General features: G+C 45.5%; 1 protein-coding gene across 1 annotated transcript in view; it reads right to left on the bottom strand.

Annotated features, from left to right (window-relative positions):
• TBX4 (T-box transcription factor 4) overlaps nucleotides 1-21,329 on the bottom strand; it is a 128,202-nt gene that overhangs the window by 52,224 nt on the left and 54,649 nt on the right. The gene's annotated exons all lie outside the window — the stretch shown is intronic.

Below are 21,329 nucleotides of genomic sequence, written 5' to 3'. Positions count from 1 at the left end.
AGCCGAGGGCCCAAGGTAGGGGTGGGGGGGTGGCGGTTGTGATTAAAGAAAGTCTGGAGCCGAGGGAGTCCACTGTTCCTCAGATAGCTGGTTGTGAATCCCTCCTTGTGAAGTGGGGCCACCGGAATCAGATGGGGCTGTTGATCACGTACCTGGCTCCTTGCTGCGTGACTACAGCCCTACCTGAGCTACTAGAGGTGCTTGCTGGCGTGGCGGTTGAGATTCCCAGACTTCTGGTCTTGGGGGATTTTAACTTGCCATCGGCTGGCTTGTCATCAACGGTGGTTCAGGAGTTCCAGGCCTCCATGACGGCCTTGGACCTGATTCAAGTAACTGATGGCCCTACACACATCAGGGGAGGTGCGCTAGACTTGATTTTTATCTCTGGTCAGTGGGTTAATGATCTGGTTTTAGGAGATATAGTGAAGGAACCGGTGTCATGGTCAGATCATTTTCTTCTTCGCCTAGACTTTCAGACCGCCGCCCACCACCGCAGGGAGACGGAACCAATGCGTTGGTTCCGTCCCAGGCGCCTGATGGACCCGGAGAGGTTCCTGACGGAGCTTGGGCCGTTTCCTGAGGATCTTACCCACGGCACGACTGAAGAACTGGTTGCGGCCTGGGGACGGGCCGCGGCTGGGGCTTTGGACCGTGTCGTGCCTTTGCGGCCTCTGACCTGGCGTAGATCTCAATTGGCTCCCTGGTTTTCCGAGGAGCTGAGAGAGATAAAACGCCGGAGAAGACGCCTAGAGAGCACCTGGAGGTCCAGCCATTCCGAGGCTGATCGGACACTAGTGAGGTCTTTTACTAAGACCTACCTAGTGGCAATGAAGGAGGCGAAACGTTCTTACGTTTCCACCCTCATTGCATCGGCAGATAACCACCTGGCCGCCTAGTTTCGGGTGACCCGTTCCCTCCTTCATCAAGAGGGACGGGATGACCCCTTACAGGGACGAGCTGAGGAGTTTAACGGTTATCTATACGATAAAATCGTTCAGCTTCGGGATAGTTTGGACCAAGATTGCGGTGATCCAACTGAGATGACAGAGACACGTCTTGTTGGTGTTATTTGGGATGAATTTGATCCTGTGGCTCTCGAGGACGTGGACAGGTTGCTGGGAAGGTTGCATGCAACTACATGTTTACTGGACCCGTGTCCTTCCTGGTTAGTGCTGGCTGCTCAGGAAGTGACACGAGGCTGGCTCCAGGGGATTATAAATGCTTCTTTGGTGGAAGGGGTTTTCCCCGCCGCCTTGAAAGAGGCGGTGGTGAGACCCGTCCTCAAGAAGCCTTCCCTGGACCCAGCTATTTTGGAAAATTATCGTCCAGTCTCCAACCTTCGCTTTATGGCGAAGGTTGTAGAGAGTGTGGTTGCATGGCAGCTCCCCCGGCACCTGGAGGAAACTGTCTATCTAGACTCGTTCCAGTCCGGCTTCCGACCCGGTTATAGCACGGAAACGGCTTTGGTCGCATTGGTGGATGACCTCTGGAGGGCCAGGGACAGGGGTTGCTCCTCTGCCTTGGTCCTATTAGATCTCTCAGCGGCTTTTGATACCATCGACCATGGTATCCTGCTGCGACGGTTGGAGGGAGTGGGAGTGGGAGGCACCGTTTATCGGTGGTTCTCCTCCTATCTCTCTGATCGGTCGCAGACGGTGTTGACGGGGGGGCAGAGGTCGTCCTCGAGGCGCCTCACTTGTGGGGTGCCTCAGGGGTCGATTCTCTCGCCTACCCTGTTCAACATCTATATGAAGTCGCTGGGTGAGGTCATCAGTGGTTTCGGGGTGAGTTATCATCTGTACGCTAATGATACTCAGCTGTACTTTTCCACCCCGGACCACCCCAACGAAGCGGTCGAAGTGCTGTCCCGGTGCCTGGAAGCTGTACGAGTCTGGATGGGGAGAAACAGACTCAAGCTCAATCCCTCCAAGACGGAGTGGCTGTGGATGCTGGCACCCCGGTACAGTCAGCTGCACCCGCGGCTAACTGTTGGGGGCGAGTTAGTGGCCCCAAAGGAGGTGGTTCGCAACTTGGGCGTCCTCCTGGATGGACGGCTGTCCTTTGATGAACATCTGGCAGCCGTCTCCAGGAGGGCCTTTTACCAAGTTCGCTTGGTCCGCCAGTTGCATCCCTTCCTTGACCGGGATGCCTTATGCACGGTCACTCACGCTCTGGTTACATCTAGGTTGGATTACTGCAATGCTCTCTACATGGGGCTGCCCTTGAGGTGCACCCGGAGGCTACAGTTAGTCCAGAATGCGGCTGCGTGAGTGGTAATGGGAGCCGCTCGTGGCTCCCACGTAACACCACTACTCCGTAGCTTGCACTGGCTTCCTGTGGTTTTTCGGGTGCACTTCAAGATTTTGGTTACCACCTTTAAAGCGCTCCATGGCTTAGGACCCGGGTACTTATGAGACTGCCTGCTGTTACCTTATGCCTTCCACCGACCCGTACGCTCTCACAGAGAGGGTCTCCTCAGGATGCCGTCCGCCAAACAGTGTCGGCTGGCGGCCCCCAGGAGTAGGGCCTTCTCTGTGGGAGCATCGACGCTCTGGAACAAACTTCCCCCTGGCTTACGTCAAGTGCCTGATCTTTGGACCTTCCGTCGTGATCTAAAAACACACCTATTTATTCAAGCGGGACTGGCTTAATAGTGTTAAATTTTAATTCGGGTTTTTATTAATATTTCTAAAATTTTAAAACTAAATTTTTAATTATCAGCCTTTTTGTAATTTGCTAGGTTTTAAATGTTTTAATTGTATATATATTGTGTTTTATCTTTGGCTGTACACCGCCCTGAGTCCTTCGGGAGAAGGGCGGTATAAAAATTTAATAAAATAAATAAATAAATAAAATAAAAGCTTTGCAGGAGTCTATGTAGATTGCATCTATTGCTAAAAAAATGCGGGTTGGGGGGGGAGGGAGTTGGCATTTTCATTTTATTAGTAAAGGTGTATCTTCGGCTTCTTGGCATGGCTGGGAGTTGTGTCCCAAAACTTGGAGGGAGCGGAAGGGAGGAAAGGGAGAGACAGGGGAAGGGGAAGGAAGAAAAAAGAAGGGAAGGGGAAGGGAGAGAGGAAGTGGGAAAAAGGGAAGGGGAAGGGAGAGAGGAAGGGGGAGGGGAAGGGGAAGGAGGAAGGGGAAGAGAAGAAGGGGAAGAGGGAGAGAAGAAGGGAAGGGAAAAAGGGAAGGGACAGAGGAAGAGAGGAAGAGAGGAAGAGGAAGGGGAGAGAAAGGGGAAGAGGAAGGAAGAGGGAAAGGGAGAGAAGAAGAAGAGGGAGAGAGGAAGGGAAGGGAAGGGAAGGGAAGGAAGGGAAAAGGAAGGGAGAGAAAGGGGAGGGGAAGGAGGGGAGAGAGGAAGGGGAAGGGGGAGAGAAGAAGAGGGAGGGAGATAGAGGAAGGGGAAGGGGGAATAAAAGGGAGAAGGGGAAAAGGAAGGAAGAGGGGAAGGGGAAGGAAGGAAGAAATAGAAGAAAAGAAGGGAAGGAAGGAAGGAAGGAAGGAAGGAAGGAAGGAAGGAAGGAAGGAAGGAAGGAAGGAAGGAAGGAAGGAAGGAAGGAAGGAAGGAAGGAAGGAAGGAAGGAGACAGGGAACATCATCCGTGCTAGAAGGGAATGAGGTTTGGTTTGCTTCCTTATATCCAAGTGGTTTGCTGGGTCCATGTTGGTGGGAACCTTCTTGGGGCTTCCTTGATTGGGCTGTTGTTTGCTTCTTCGGTTGTCTAAGTCGGTGGTTCCTTGACTGGGGTATTGTTTCCTCCTTGTTGTTCTAGTATAGATCTTGGCCTTACAGTTGTCTCCGGGTGTTGAAACACTCCCACCGACACCAACAGGGCAAGCCACTGTCATATAAACAAACCTCATGGTTGCTTCCTGCCGATTTCAGGATCAGCCTAGCCATCCATTAAGAGTTGGGTTTTGGGAGAAAGGCTTCCCGGAGACTGAAATCCTTTTTCGTTAATTGGGAAGGAGGACAGCTGTTCCCCACCAACCAGCTCCTCAACCTGCTACATCTAAAGCGTCACATCTGGCCTTAAGAATGGTGGTGGTATTCAACCGGTCCAGACCGGTTCGAGCGAACTGGTAGTGGCAACTTGCAGGTGGGCCCGCTCACCCTCCCCAATGCTATGCCATCGTATTTAGCCACGTTTTCTAAGCCGCGTGCAAGCGAGCAAAGCAGGGGTGAAATCCAGCAGGTTCTCACAGGTTCTGGCGAATCGGTAGTGGAAATTTTGAGCAGTTCAAAGGACCAGTAGCGGAAACTTTGAGTCGTTCCGAGAACCGGCAAATACCACCTCTGGCTGGCCCCCCCAGAGTGGGGTGGGAATGGAGATTTCGCAATATCCTTCCCCCAGGAGTGAGGAGGGAATGGAGATTTTGCAGTATCGTTTGCCTGCTACGCCCACCAAGCCACGCTCACAGAACCGGTAGTAAAAAACAAATATGGATTTCACCACTGAAGCAAACCCCATGCACGGAAGGTGCGAGCAAGAGCAAAGTGAGCATGTGCACATGGGGTCACATTTTCGGTGTGCGGCGAACCAGTGGTAAAATGCCTTTGGCATGACCTGAGCATAACTCATAAAATCATCTGCTAAAATGTCCTTCCTGTCGAAGACTACTTCAGCTTCAACCGCAACAATACCCGAGCACACGACAGATTTAAACTTAATGTGAACCGCTCCAATCTTGATTGTAGAAAATATGACTTCAAGTAACAGAGTTGTTAATGCCTGGAATGCACTTCCTGACTCCGTGATCTCATCCCAAAATCCCCAAAACTTTAACCAAAGACTATCTACTGTTGACCTCACCCCATTCCTAAGAGGTCTGTAAGGGGTGTGCATAAGAGCACCAGCGTGCCTACCGTTCCTGTCCTAAATGTTCCCTTTTGTTGTATTCAATTTGTGTGGTTATTTCATGCTTATACTTATATATATTGTTGTGTTTGACTAAATAAATAAATAAATAAATAAATAAAATTATGCAAAACTCACTTCTGCTATAGAACCTAGGCTGGGACAAGGGTGGGGGGACGGAGAGGAAAAACGTCCCTTGATATTTTACATTTCTCTTATCTCAGAACAGAAAAACTGGGGGGTGGGACGGAGGTGAGTAAGGGCAGCAAACAGATGTGCAAAATGTTTACAAACTTCTCTTCCGTTCTGATTGTCAACCTTGGCCATTTTAAGATGGGAGGACTTCCACTCCCAGAATTCCCCAGCCAGCGTGTGAAGTGCAATTCGCTTGCTGGCTAGGGAATTCTGGGAGTGGAAGTCCTCCCATCTTAAAGCACGCAGGCTGGGGAATTCTGGGAGTGGAATTCCATCCATCTTAAAGCAGGTAGGCTGGGGAATTCTGGGAGTTGAAGTCCTCCCATCTTAAACCACTCAGGCTGGAGAATTCTGGGAGTTAAGTCCACCCAGCATGCTGATTGGTGAATTCTGGAAGTAGAAGCCCACCCATCTTAAAGCAGGCTAGCTGGGGAATTCTGGGAGTTGAAGTCCTCCCATCTTAAAGCATTCAGGTTAGGGAATTCTGGGAGTGGAAGTCCTCCCACCTTAAAGCATGCAGGCTGGGGAATTCTGGGAGTGGAATTCCATCCATCTTAAAGCAGGCTAGCTGGGGAATTCTGGGAGTTGAAGTCCTCCCATCTTAAAGCACGCAGGCCGGGGAATTCTGGGAGTGGAAGTCCATCCATCTTAAAGCAGACTGGCTGGAGAATTCTGGGAGTGGAAGTCCACCCAGCATGCTGATTGGTGAATTCTGGGAATGGAAGCCCACCCATCTTAAAGCGGCTAGCTGGGGAATTCTGGGAGTTGAAGTCCTCCCATCTTAAAGCATTCAGGTTAGGGAATTCTGGGAGTTGAAGTCCTCCCATCTTAAAGCACGCAGGCCGGGGAATTCTGGGAATGGAATTCCATCCATCTTAAAGCAGGCTGGCTGGGGAATTCTGGGAGTTGAAGTCCATCCAGCATGCTGATTGGTGAATTCTGGGAGTGGAAGTCCACCCATCTTAAAGTGTCTAAGTGTCTTGAAAAAAAATGACTCACAGGGAACATCTGCTTAAAGGAGATTTAATGGAAAAACTCTTATGCAATACCCAAAATTACACCAGCAATCAGCAAGCCACGCCATAGGTTTAATCAATATCTGCCCACTCTTTGTCTTAAAAATTGAGGCCGGTAAATTCTAAGACCGATCCAATTTAGGAGTTGATATCTTTATCTAAAATAATATTTACTCATCCTGCACTAGTACCCCAATTCTGTGCAATTTGCAAAGCATGAATTAAACCAAAACTCCAGTGAGTCAAAAATAAATTGAGGGAATGCTGCAAGAGTATCAACCACAAAATTCTCTTTAATAGAGACGGAATTCTCTCTGTTTCTGTTGGTGCTTAGAGCCAGCTGTCGACAAATAAGGACCTTATTTCAAAATATCAGGACACAGTCCAGCTTCCCATAGTCCCATGGTTTCAAAAACCTCCTTAGAAGAAGCTCCTTATATCCCAAAGGCTAATACAAGTAGTCCTCCACTTACAAACAGTTCGTTTAGTGACTGTTTGAAGTAAGAAAAGCGCTGAAAACTTATAGCAATAGCAATAGCACTAGTGCTTAGACTTATATACTGCTTCACAGTGCTTTACAGCCTTCTCTAAGCGGTTTACAGAGTCAGCCACGTGCCCCCAACAATCTGGGTCCTCATTTTACTGATTTCAGAAGGATGGAAGGCTGAGACAACCTTGTTCTGGTCAGAATCGAACTCCTGGCAGTGGGCAGAGTTAGCTTATAATACTGCATTCTAACTGTGCCACCACGGCTTGCTTCCTTCCTTCCTTCCTTCCTTCCTTCCTTCCTTCCTTCCTTCCTTCCTTCCTTCCTTCCCTCCCTCCCTCCCTCCCTCCCTTCCTTTTCTTCACAAGCACTATCACTTAGACTTATATGCCACTTCGCAGTGCTTTACAGCCCTCTCCAAGCGGTTTACAGAGTCAGCCTCTTGCCCCCAACAATCTGGGTCCTCATTTGACCCACCTCGGAAAGATGGAAGGCTGAGTCGACCTTGAGTCAGTCAGGATCGAACTTCCTGACTGTGGGCAGAGTTAGCCTGCAATACTGCCACCCCGTAATTCCTTCCTTCCTTCCTTCCTTCCTTCCTTCCTTCCTTCCCTCCCTCCCTCCCTCCCTCCCAAGCAATAGCACTTAGACTTATATACCGCTTCACAGTGCTTTTACAGCCCTCTCTAAGTAATTTACAGAGTCAGCCTCTTGCCCCCAACAATCTGGGTCCTCATTTGACCCACCTCGGAAGGATGGAAGGCTGAATCGACCTTAAGCCATGAGGATCGAATTCCAGGCTGCGGGCAGAGTTCGCCTGCAATCCTGCATTCTATCCACTGCACCACTGCACGGTTTTTATGACTTACGGCCACTTTTTCACATTTACAGCTGTTGCAGCATCCCCATGGTCATGTGATCAAAATTTAGATGCTTGGCACACTCGGCACACACAAACACACACACACACACACAAGCTCCGTTTTCGCTGGCAGAGGGTTGCAGGAGGCTGTCACAGCCGAAAACGGAGCTCGGGAGCCCGTTTATGCTGGCAGAGCGGTTGGGCCGCCACAGGTGCCCCTGACACGAGTGACATCATGCTGTCTACGCCCACCCAATCCCCGCCCACCCTGGCCCTCCGAGGTCAAAGATAACACCAATATGGCCCTCAATAAAATTGAGTTTGACATCCCTGCCCTACACCGTTTCTGACCGATGGCAGTCCAGTCTTGAAAGCCTCCAGTGATGAAGCTCCAACAACTTCTGAAGGCAAATTCTATTCTATTCTATTCTATTCTATTCTATTCTATTCTATTCTATTCTATTCTACTCTACTCTACTCTACTCTACTCTACTCTACTCTACTCTACTCTACTCTACTCTTTAACAGACAGAATAACAGAGTTGGAAGGGACTTTGTAGGTCATCTAGTCCAAGCCCCTGCTCAAGCAGGAGACCCTACACCATTTCTGACTGAAGGCAGTCCAGTCTCTTCTTGAAAGCCTCCAGTGATGAAGTTCCAACAACTTCTGAAGGCAAATTCTATTCTATTCTATTCTATTCTATTCTATTCTATTCTATTCTATTCTATTCTATTCTATTCTATTCTATTCTATTCTATTCTATTCCATTCCATTCCATTCCACTCTACTCTACTCTACTCTACTCTTTAACAGACAGAGTAACAGAGTTGGAAGGGACTTTGTAGGTCATCTAGTCCAACCCCCCATTCAAGCAGCAGACACTACACTATTTCTGACAGACAGCAGTCGAATCTCTTCTTGAAAGCCTTCAGTGATGAAGCTCCCACAACTTCTGAAGGCAACTTCTATTCTATTCTATTCTATTCTATTCTATTCTATTCTATTCTATTCTATTCTATTCTATTCTATTCCATTCCATTCCATTCCATTCCATTCCACTCTACTCTACTCTATACTCTACTCTACTCTACTCTTTAACAGACAATAACAGAGTTGGAAGGGACCTTGTAGGTCACCTAGTCCAACCCCCTGCTCAAGCAGGAGACCCTACACCATTTCTGACCGAGGGCAGTCCAGTCTCTTCTTGAAAGCTTCCAGTGATGAAGCTCCCACAATTTCTGAAGGCAACTTCTGTTCCATGGGTTGATGGTTCTCACTGTCGGAAAATTCCTCCTTATTTCCAGGTTGAATCTCTCCTTGATTCGGTTTCCATCCATTATTCCTCGTCTGGCTTTTGGAAATGGATGAAATCGGAGAAAAGCAAGCCGTGGTCACTCAAACTGGCTTCCTTCTTGGCCTGTCTTCAGAGACCCATCTTGGCTCATCCTTCCCCCCACCTCCCCAGGGGATGTGCACGAATCAAGAAGAGGGCCGTGAAAATATTTACAGATCCCTCACATCCAGGACATAAACTGTTTCAACTCCTACCCTCAAAACGACGCTATAGAGCACTGCACACCAGAACAACTAGACACAAGAACAGTTTTTTCCCGAAGGCCATCGCTCTGCTAAACAAATAATTCCCTCAACACTGTCAAATTATTTACTAAATCTGCACTACTATTAATCTTCTCATCGTTCCCATCACCAATCTCTTTCCACTTATGACTGTAACTTTGTTGCTGGCAATTCTTATGATTTATATTGATATATTGACCATCAATTGTGTTGTAAATGTTGTACCTTGATGAACGTATCTTTTCTTTTATGCACACTGAGAGCATATGCACCAAGACAAATTCCTTGTGTGTCCAATCACACTTGGCCAATAAAAATTCTATTCTATTCTATTCTATTCTATTCTATTCTATTCTATTCTATTCTATTCTATTCTATTCTATTCTATTCTATTCAAACAGGAGACCCTATACCATTTCTGACAGATGGCAGTCCAGTCTCTTCTTGAAAGTCTCCAGTGGTGAAGCTCCCACAAGTTCTGAAGGCAACTTCTGTTCCATGGGTTGATGGTTCTCACTGTCGGAAAATTTCTCCTTATTTCCAGGTTGAATCTCTCCTTGATTCGGTTTTTATCCATTATTCCTCGTCTGGCTTTTGGAAATGGATGAAATCAGAGAAAAGCAAGCCGTGGTCACTCAAACCGGCTTCCTTCTTGGCCTGTCTTCAGAGACCCAGCTTGGCTCATCCTTCCCCCCAGCCCCCCCCAGGGGATGTGCCCCACCGTCTCTCTACCCAAACAGCCTGTCTTGGCAGCCCTTGACTAACTCTGCCGGTGGCCAAGAACAAAGCAAAATCAAGGAAAAAGGGAAAGGGAAAAAAAAAAAGACGTAGAAAGAAAAGGCAGGGTTAAAATAGCTCGGGCGATGAAGTGCGAATGACTTATTCCTCCATAATGAAGTGCTCTCTGTGTCGTTCGGTTTGTCTCAGGCACGCTGGATCCTTCAAATGGCTTTTAAATGAACTGTGAGAAGAGAAACTTCTGAAGATTTCCATGTTTTACAGCTGGGGTTGCAATCGTGTTTCATGAGGGGTGGGGGTGGGGTGAATTTATTGATTTATTTGTCTCCCGGAGTCGCCCTGCAATTCTCAACTCCCTGTCAGCGGGCACGGATTCGGAAGAACAGAATAACAAAGCTGGAAGGGACCTTGGAGGTCTTCTAGTCCAACCCCCTGCTCAAGCGGGAGACCCTGTACCAGTTCAGACAAATGCTTGTCCAGTCTTTTCTTAACAACTGTGGAGCCACAGTTGTTAAGTGAATTGTTGCAGTTGTTTATTTATTTATTTATTTATTTATTAGATTTTTATACCGCCCTTCTCCCGAAGGACTCAGGGCGGTGTACAGCCAAAAAGATAAAAACTCAATATATATACAATTAAAAACAAAAATTTAAAACAGAGCATATTACAAAAGGCCGACATTAAAAATTTAAAAATTTAAAAACCCTAAAACAATAAAACCCCAATTAAAATTTAATAAAACTATTAAGCCAGTCCCGCTTGAATAAATAAGTATGTTTTTAGCTCACGGCGAAAGGTCCAAAGATCAGTTGTTAAATTACCAACACGGTTGTTAAGTTAATGGTTCCCCCACTGACTTTAAAATATTTAGAATACAGCTGGAAGGGACCCTGGAGGTCTTCTAGTCCAGCCCCCTGCTCAAGCAAGAGAATCTATATCACCTCAGACAAATAACTGTCCAGTCTCTTCTTAAAAACCACCAGTGGAAAAGCACCCACAACTTCTGGTGGCAAGTTGTTCCACTGATTAATTGTTCTCACAGTCAGGAAATTTCTCCTTAGTTCTAAGGTTGCTTCTCTCCTTGATTAGTTTCCACCCATTGCTTTTTGTCCTGCCTTCAGGTGCTTTGTAGAATAGCTTGACTCCCTCTTCTTTGGGGCAGCCCCTGAGATATTGGAACACTGCTATTATGTCACCCCTAGTCCTTCTTTTCATGAAATTAGATATCCTAGTCAGTGGTGGGTTTCAAATTTTTTTACTACCGGTTCTGTCGGTGTGGCTTAGTGGGCGTGGTGTGGCTTGGTGGACGTGGCAGGGGAAGGATACTGTAAAATCTCCATTCCCACCCCACTCCAGGGGAAGGTTACTACAAAATCCCCATTTCCTCCTGATCAGCTGGGATTCGGGAGGCAGAGAATAGATGTGGGCAGGGCCAGTCAGAATTTTTACTACCGGTTCTCCGAACTACTCAAAAATTCCGCTACGGGTTCGTCAGAACCGCTCAGAACCTGCTGAAACCCGCCTCTGCTCCTAGTTCAATTCCTGCAACCGTTCTTCGTATGTTTTTGCCTCCAACCCACTTAATCATCTCTTTTGCTCTTCTCTGCACTACTCCCCCAGCTGAAAGCAGCACTAAAAATATTCATTTATGGACGCGGAGTCTCAAAGGAGTCTCTTTTTAAAAAAGAGAGAGAGAGAGAGAGAGAGAGCGATGGGAAGGAGATGACAGAGGAAAAAAATCTGGCCGATGGAAAATATTTGAGTGAGATCAAAGGCGTTTTGTTCCGTGTCCCTCTGTTTCCCAGGGCATCACACTCTTCCTCTGCCAGCTTTGCTTATCATAGCACGCCCGCTCGGCTCTGACGTGTGATATACAAAACGTGGACAGGCCCTCTTTGAAGTGCAGGATTAGCCCGGGCCCGATCCTTACTCTAGAATAACAAACAATACAGGTTCAAGAGGAGTTCTCCGTGGGTTTCGTTCATTTGTCAGCCCCCAAATTCATTTTCGGCACCCATCAGCACCCTTGAACTCGGGGCCCGCAGACAGATGGACGAGATTTATCTGGCGGTGGAGCCCCGGGGCGATTAGATGGAGATGGACCGTTTATAAACTTGGAGATAACTCTAGACAGGGAGGGAGGGAGAGGCAGAGACAGACCCATACTATCTCGGTTTTATTTAAAACCATTCGCTTCCTCGTTCTGGCGTTTCTTTAAAATCATCTCCCCCCCCACCCCTTTTCCGTGAAAAGAAGTCTAAGTTACAGGTAGTCCTTGACTTACGGCCACAACTGAACCCAAAATTTCTGTTGCCTAAGTGAGACAGCGCTTCAGTGAGTTTGGCCCAGGGGTGAAATGTAAAATTTGGTACTGCCGGTTCTGTGGGCGTGGCTTGGTGTGTGTGGGGGTAATGTGACTGGGTGGGCTTGGCCAACTTTTTTTCTTTTTAAAAAAAACTTTTAAAAGCATTTTTTCTACAACTTTTCGGCCAAAGAGGCTGTAGAAAAAATGCTTTTAAAAGGTTCAGACAATCCCAGCTGAGCTGCGCGATCATCAGAGGCTTTTTTTTTTACTTTTAAAAGCATTTTTTTGGCCGAAGAAAAAATGCTTTTAAAAGTAAAAAAAAAAACCTCTGATGATCGCGCGGCTCAGCTGGGTATGTGAGGGGTGGGCAGGGATTTTTGTTACCAGTTCTCTGAAACACCCACCGCCCTCACTACTGGATCGATCCGGTCCGAACTGAGAGCATTTCACCCCTGGTTTGCCCCCGTTTCATGACATTTCTGACCACAGTTGTGAATTGTGAATTGTTGCGGTTGTTAAATTAGCAATACGGTTGTTTAAGTGAATCCCCCATCAACTTTAGAATATTTAGAATAGAATACAGCTGGACGGGACCTTGGAGGTCTTCTAGTCCAGCCCCTTGCTCAAGCAGGAGAACCTATATCATCTCTGACAAGTAACTGTTCAGTCTCTTCTTAAAAACCACCAGGGGTAGAGCACCCGCAACTTCTCGTGGCAAGCTGTTCCGCTGGTTAACTGTCCTCACTGTTAGGAAGTTTCTCCTTAGTTCCAGTTGCTTCTCTCCTTGATTGGTTTCCATCCATTGTTCCTTGTCTTGCCTTCAGGTGCTTTGGAGAATAATATGAACCACCCCCCCTTTTCTCTGTCGCACCCCCTCAAGTATTGGAATGCTGTTATCATGTCACCCTTAATTCTTCTTTTCTTTAGACGAGCCAAACCCAAATCCTGCAAACGTTCTTCCTATGTTTGATCCTCCAGGCCTTTGATCATCTTAGTTGCTCTTCTCTGCACTTTTTTCCAAAGTCTCAACATTTTTTGGTTTTTTTGTAGTATGGGGACCAAAATTGGTTTCAGTATTCCTTCCAGGTATGATCTTGACTTTGCCTGTCAGAAGGTTGCAGAAATTGATCATACATGATCCTGGGAGATTGCAACCATCACAATTATGAACCAGTTGCCAAGCCTCTGAATTTTGATCATGTGCCCATGGCAGTGGCGAAATCTAATTTTTTTAGATTTCTAAAATCTAAATCTATTTTTTTTTTACTACCAGTTCTGTGGGCGTGGCTTAGTGGGCTTGGTGTGGCTTGGTGGGCATGGCAGGAGAAGGATACTGCAAAATCCCCATTCCCTCCCCACTCCGGGGGGAAGGAAATTGCAAAATTTCATTTTTAAATATATATTGTATTTTAATTTTTTTTGTACATTTGTTTTATTTATGCTGCACACCGCCTTGAGTCTTTGGAGAAGGGCGGTATATAAATTTAAATAATAAATAAATAAAATAAATAAAAATCCCCATTCCTACCCCACTCTGGGGCCAGCCAGAGGTGGTATTTGCCCGTTCTCTGAACTGCTCAAAATTTCCGCTACCGGTTCTCCAGAACCTGTCAGAACCTGCGGGATTTCACCCCTGGTCCATGGGGATGCTGTTTGAAAAATAGAAGTTATTTTTTTCAGTGCTGTTCTAACTTTCAACAGTCACTAGGTGAATGGTTGTAAGGTGAGGACTATTTATGTGCTGTCCGATTTCAAGGCAACATTTTGCCTCTTCCAAGGACTGGTTGATTTTTCTTAGCTTCCTAACTAGATCTCCAAATTAAGATGACCCTTTTCCTCCCAGCAAAACCTCTCCAGCTTTGAATACACAAAGCATAACAAAGCTAAAATTAGATTTCCACTTAGTCAAAGGTAAATCTTCAAGAGGGCTTTATAACTCCTACAGAAGTGGGAGCAAAGTTAATGACACCGCCGAATTTCCTAACTGTTGGACAGGTAGTCCTCAACCTACGACCCCAACGGAGCTCGTAATTGTATCTTGCCAAACAAGACAGTCGTTAAAAGTGAGCTCTGCCCCATTTTACGCCCTTCCGTGCCACTGTTGTCAAGTGAATCATTGCAGTTCTTCATTAGTAACAACCACTGTTAAGTGAGATTCACTTAACAATGGTTGTTGTGTTTGCGCCCCCTGAGCCGGGCCCCCTGCCAGAAAGTGACTTGGAAAGTGAGGGGGAAGGGCCATCAGGACTTACCTCGGGAGCACCGGCTTCCCTGGCTCAGCTCCAGGAGCCAGAGACAGGCCACGTGGAAGAGATAATGAGGCCTCCATCCCCTGACTCTTTCCCCCCAAGGCCACGCCTCCAGCTGATGGCAATCAGACCTGGCTGGACCCGAGGTTTCGTAGGCAGGAGAGGCGGGAACAACAGAAGCAGGGGTGGGGCAGGCCTAGGAAGTGCTGAGTCATGGAGCCACACCCCACAGGATATAAAAGCAACAAGGGCTGCTATGCCTCTTCGTAGCAGGCAAATCAACTGCTTGACTAGAGCTGAAGTACTGTTTGTTGACTCATCGGCATCAAGGGAGATAACAGAGACACTTGGCAGATGCTCGCTAGCTTGCTGCCAGAGCTGATAGTGGCGGCTAATTAAGTCATCGCTCAGACTGAGGTGAGGGGGACAGAACATCGGTGTTATTAATGAAGAACTGCATCTTCCCTATTGATTTTGCTTGTCAGAAGGTCCCAAAAGGAGGACCCAGTCATAAATGTGAATTGGATGACAAGCAGGGGTAAAATGTAAAATTTATTACTACCAGTTCTGTGAGCGTGGCTTGGTGGGGGTATAATGCAACTGGGTGGGCATGGCCAACTTTTCTTTTCCTTTTTTTTTACTTTTAAAAGCATTTTTACTATAACTTCTTCAGCCAAAGAGGTTTTAAAAGCCTCTGATGATCAGGCAACTCAGCTGGGATCGCTGGAGGAGCCTTTTAGAAGCATTTTTTCTACAACCACTTCGGCCGAAGAGGCTGTAGAAAAAATGCTTTTAAAGGGTTCTGACGATCCCAGCTGAGTTGCTTGATTGCCAGAACCCTTTAAAAGCATTTTTTTACAACTTCTTCGACCGAAGAGGTTGTAGAAAAAATGGTTTTAAAAGGCTCTGATGATCCCAGCTGAGCCGCGCGATCATCAAGAGGCTTTTTTTTTTACTTTTAAAAGCATTTTTTCAGCCGAAGAAAAAATGCTTTTAAAAGTAAAAAAAACAAAAAACCTCTCATGATTGCAGGGCTCAGCTGGGCGGAGGGGGGGCAGGGATTTTTGCCACCAGTTCTCCGAACCACCAGCCGCCATCGCTACTGGATCGGGCCATCCGGTCCGAATCAGGAGCATTTCACCCCTGATGCCAAGTATCTGAATTTTGATCTCATGACCATGGAGATGCTGCAGTGATTGTTAAGTGTGACAAACGGCCGTGAGTCGCTTTTTTCAGTGCTAATGTAACTCTGAACGGTCACTAAATGAAATGTTGTAAGTCAAGGACTAACCTGTAATTGCCTCCATCGGACAAAACTGGCATTATCCAAGATAGCGAAGGAGGGGCTGCTAAGCAAACTGTCTACAATCCTTCATGGCTAGATAATCTTTAGCCAGACTGCTTTAATCAAGGTTAGTCTTGCCAACGAGCAAGAGTTGGCACGGTAGGCTAGAGGTGGAGCTCTAGCCTCACAATCAGGAGGCTGTGAGTTCAATCCTATGTAGAGGCAAATATTTCTCTCTCTGAGCACGAGAATATATCTGCAGAATAGAACTCTGCATTGGTGACAGGAAAGGCATCCAGCTAGTAAACACTTAGTTCCATTCAGTTCCATTCACCACAAGGGTGTTATTACTATGGGGTCATTAAAAGAAGACGATGAGCCTTGCCAATGAGCAAAGCCATCCTAGCTTATGAACTTTATATCTATTGCCTCAATCCCAATGCATAAAACAAACCAGGATGAAACAAGATTCTCGATTCAATCACGAAATGCCACAGTGAAAGCCATCTGGCGTTTGCAAAGCCATTGCTAACCGTAATTACAAATCATAGCTTCTTCGGTCCAACTATCTTAAGCCAAAAGCGGATCAGAAAATGGTTCAACATAGAGGTTGCCCTCGACGTACAACCACAATTGAACCCACCAGTTTGGTTGCTGAGTGAGACAGTTTTTAAGTGAATTTTGTCCCAGTTTTACAAACATTCATGCCCCAACTGTGAAGTCAATCACTGCAGCTCTTCAGCTAGTAACATGGTTGTTAAGAGAATCTGGTTTCATAATGTCATAATAACAGAGTTGGAAGGGACCTTGGAGGTCTTCTAGTCCAACCCCCTGCCAAGGCAGGAAACCCTACACCATCTCAGACAGATGGTTATCCAACAGTTTCTTAAAAATTTCCAGTGTTGGAGCATTCACAACTTCTGGAGGCAAGTTGTTCCACTGATTAATTGTTTTAACTGTCAGGAAATTTCTCCTTAGTTCTAAGTTCTCTCCTTAATTAGTTTCCACCCATTGCTTCTTGTTTTACCCTCAAGTGCTTTGGAGAATAGTTTGACTCCCTCTTCTTTGGGGAAGCCCCTGAGATATTGGAACACTGCTATCATGTTTCCCCTAGTGCTTGTCATTAAACTAGACATACCGAGTTCCTGCAAACGTTCTTCATACGTTTTAGCCTCCAGTCCCCTAATCCTCTTTGTTGCTCTTCTCTGCACTCTTTCTAGAGTCTCCACATCATTTTTTACATCGTTCTTTCCTCGTTGACATTGCATGTCAGGTTGCAAAAAAGGGATCACATGACCCTGGGGACACTGCAGCGGTCATAAATGCGAGTCAGTTGTCAAGCATCCAAAATCCGATCACGTGATCACGAAAATGCTGTAAGGGTCCTGAACGTGAACGAAAGTTGCAAGTCGCTTTTTTTCACTGCCGTGGTGACTTTGAATAATCACTAAATGAATGTTTGCAAGTCCTGTAATGTGCAAATCCTGATAAGCTGGTATTTAATGATGAAGCTTTGATTCTCTCCATACGGTTGGTTTGAAGAGCTAAGCGACACTTGCGCAAGAGTTTTGAAATGTTAAGAATTATGATCGTTATGGCTGTTCCATGTTCTTTTTTCACACATGAACCAGTTCATTCAATCCTAGAATCATTTAAAGGTTTCCAAAACAACCTGGCTTAACCCACGGCCTGTTTCCCAAATAAATAAATATATATTCCCCCCCCCCCAAAAAAAAAGCTATTCTGTGTGCCAAGATAAAGTCATAATAAAATCCTGGAACTCGAAAAGCGCGTAGATTTATGCTTGGAAACATTCTCCGTCTGTGGCTCTCTGTCTGTTATCCGCCAAGAAGTCACTTCGTTTTATGTAAAGTTCAGGGAACTTGGTTAATATAAACTCCCTTTTTTTCCTTCCCCCACCCCTTCGCAAATCTTTTGATGATCTTAATGTGAAATAATCTCTCTGCTTCTCCCCCTCCTATAACTAAAACAGCCACAAACATCGGAAAGATAGCGAGAGCATTTTAAAGATGTTTCCACTTTATAAATCACGTATTCTTGGCAAACCGATCCGGCCCATTGTAAGCAGGTTCTGATGGGTTTTGTTTTGTTTTGTTTTTCCCCCTGGATCTACAAGGGAGTCGGTAAGTAGATGTTAGCAATAAATCCTGGCTAATTTATAGACCTGCTTTCTTCTTGCCTTGTGCAAACAGCGGGCAAAGATAGCGTGCTTCTTCTGCTGTTCCCTTACTCTGCTTTGAAAAGTGATGGTTAGTTGGCCAGCGGTGGCTGGAAGGCAGTTTTTATATACATCAGGCAGCCTCGTTTTGATCGTGCCACAGTCTTGTAAATCAACCAAGCTGGATCTTCTTCGACCCTTCCCGAGAAGGCTCCTTCTGTTCCTGCCTTATCTTCCTGATCAATTTTTACATCGCTGATGTTGCCTTCTTCAGAAATGTCATTCGTGCAAATCTGCAAAGTGTTGCCGTCCTGGACGGGCCAGCTCCCTTCTTTTGGAGATGAATTGTGAAGGGAACTGAGAGCCAGTTTGGGTCTCCTGGCTAGAAACCAGGAGACGGGGAGTTCTAGTTCCACCTTATAGGCATGAAAAACCAGCTGAGTGATTTTGGGCCAATCGCCAGGAGATAGTGAGTTCTAGTCCCGCCTTAGGGATGAAAGCCAACTGGGTGACTTTGCGCCAGTCACCAGGAGATAGTGAATTCTAGTTCTGTCTTAGACATGAGAGCCAGCTAGAAGACTGTGAGTCAATCACCAGGAGATCTTGAATTCTAATCCCACCTTAAGCATGAAAGCTGCTGGATGACTTTGGGCCAATCCACCAGGAGATGGTGAGTTCTAGTCCCAACTAAAGCATGAAAGCCGCTGGGTGATTTTGGGTCAATCCACCAGGAGATGGTGAGTTCTAGTTCCATCTGAGGCATTACTGGGTTACTTTGAGCCAGTCCCTCTGTCTCAGTCCAACTCACCTCACAGGGTTGTTGTTGCGGGGAAATTAGGAAGGGGAGGGAGTATTAGATATTTATGCCGTCTTAAATTATTTTTTAAAAATAATAATGCAGAATTTAAAAAAAAATAAAAAATCCAGAACAGGAATTCTACAGTCATACCTGGCCAAGGTTTCCAGCTAGTTCCAGCATCCACATTTTGCAAATTAATTATTAATTTGTATATAATTAATAGTATAGTATAACTATAATAGTATAATTATATACTGTGTATGTAGGGGTGTGTGTGTGTATGCACTATGTGTATGTTAAATTTGTACCCTATGACCATCATTAAGTGTTGTAACTGTTGTACCTTGATGAAGGTATCTTTTATGTACACTGAGAGCATCTGCACCAAGACAAATTCCTTGTGTGTCCAATCACACTTGGCCAATAAAAAATTCTATTCTATTCTATTCTATTCTATTCTATTCTATTCCATTCCATTCCATTCCATTCCATTCCATTCCATATTTTCTATTCTATTCTATTCTATTCTATTCTATTCTATTCTATTCTATTCTATTCTGTTCTATTCCATTCCATTCCATTCCATTCCATATATTCTATTCTATTCTATTCTATTCTATTCTATTCTATTCTATTCTATTCTATTCTATTCCATTCCATTCCATTCCATTCCATATTTTCTATTCTATTCTATTCTATTCTATTCTATTCTATTCTATTCTATTCTATTCTATTCTATTCCATTCCATTCCATTCCATTCCATTCTATTCTATTCTATTCCATTCTATTGCATTCCATTCCATATTTTCTATTCTATTCCATTCCATTCCATTGCATTCCATTCTATTCTATTCTATTCTATTCCTAATTTCTATTCTATTCTATTCTATTCTATTCTATTCTATTCTATTCTATTCTATTCTATTCTATTCTATTCTATTCTATTTATGTATGCAGTGGTAGGTTTCACATAATATTACTACTGGTTCGCTGCGCATGTGCACGCTCAGTTCACATGCACACCGGCCTTCCGTGTATATGCCCGGCCTTCCACGCATGTGCTGTGCTCGCCTTCTGTGCATACCCCCGGCCCAGGGGTTAAATGTAAAATTTGTTACTACCGGTTCTGTGGGCATGGCTTGGTGGAGGGGGAGTAATGTGACTGGGTGGCCGTGGTCAACTTTTTTTACTTTTAAAAGCATTTTCTCCTAAAGAGGTTGTAAAAAAATGCTTTTAAAGGGTTCTGACGATCCCAGCTGAGTTGCCTGATCACCAGAACCCTTTAAAAGCATTTTTTTCACAGCCTCTTCGGCCGAAGAGCTTATAGTCTTACATTTTGGAAAAAAGAACCTAAACACTAAACTACATGCTTGATGGACATTACCTTACAGATGACCCCCATCCTGTTAAAGACCTTGGAGTTTTCATATCAAATGATCTAAGTGCCAAAGCCCACTGCAACTATATCGCAAAAAAGGCTTTAAGAGTTGTAAACCTGATCTTACGTAGCTTCTTCTCCAGAAACACTACACTGCTAACCATAGCTTATAAAACATTTGCTAGACCAATTCTTGAATACAGCTCGCCTGTCTGGAACCCATACCACATTTCAGACACCAATACAATTGAACGTGTCCAGAAATATTTTACAAGAAGAGTTCTCCACTCCTCTGAATACAACAAAATACCTTATGCCACCAGACTTGAAATCCTGGGTTTAGAAAACTTAGAACTCCGCCGCTCCGACAGGACCTGTGTTTAACTCATAAAATCATGTATTACAATGTCCTTCCTGTCAAAGACTACTTCAGCTTCAATTGCAACAATACACAAGCACACAATAGATTTAAGCTTAATGTTAACAGCTCCAATCTTGACTGCAGAAAATATGACTTCAGTAACAGAGTTGTTAATGCTTGGAATAAACTACCTGATTCTGTGGTCTCTTCCCAAAATCCCCAAAGCTTCAACTAAAAACTGCCTACTATTGACCTCACCCCATTTCTAAGAGGTCTGTAAAGGGCGCGCATAAGAGCACAAGCGTGCCTACCGTTCCTGTCCTATTGTTTCCTTTCGTTATATCTAATTAATATAGTTATTACATATTCATACTTATATATATGCTTATATATTGTATAGTTATTACATGCTTATGCTTATATATACTGTGTGACAAAAATAAATAAATAAAAAATAAATAAAAAATGCTTTGAAAAGGTTCTGATGATCCCAGCTGAGCCGTGCGATCATCAGAGGCTTTTTTTTTACTTTTAAAAGCATTTTTTCGGCCGAAGAAAAAATGCTTTAAAAAAAAAAAACCTCTGATGATTGCATGGCTCAGCTGGGCATTTGGGGAAGGGGAGGGATTTTTGCTACCAGTTCTCCAAACCACCCGCCGCCATTGCTACCGGATCGGGCGATCCAGTCCGAACCGGGAGCATTTCACCCCTGCTCCAGCCTCAAAAGCGAGCCTAAATAGAAGCTGGGCCTCCTGCCAGAAAGTGACTTGGAAAGTGAGGGGGAAGGGTCGTCAGGACTTACCTTGGGAGCACCAGCTTCCCTGGCTCAGGTCCAGAAGCCAGAGGCAGGCCAGGTGGAAGAGATAACGAGGCCTCCGTCCCCTGACTCTTCCCCCCCCAGGCCACGCCTCCAAACCCGGCTGATGGCAATCAAGCTTGGTTGGACCCTAGGTTCCATAGGCAGGAGAGGAGGGAACAACAGAAGCAGGGGTGGGGCAGGCCTAGGAAGTGCTGAGTCATGGAGCCACGCCCCACA

The sequence above is a fragment of the Ahaetulla prasina genome, chromosome 1, assembly GCF_028640845.1.
Source record: "Ahaetulla prasina isolate Xishuangbanna chromosome 1, ASM2864084v1, whole genome shotgun sequence".
Classification (NCBI taxonomy): Eukaryota; Metazoa; Chordata; class Lepidosauria; order Squamata; family Colubridae; genus Ahaetulla; species Ahaetulla prasina.
The sequence above is the reverse complement of the archived record's forward strand: the minus strand, read 5'-3'. Positions and strand labels throughout refer to the sequence as shown.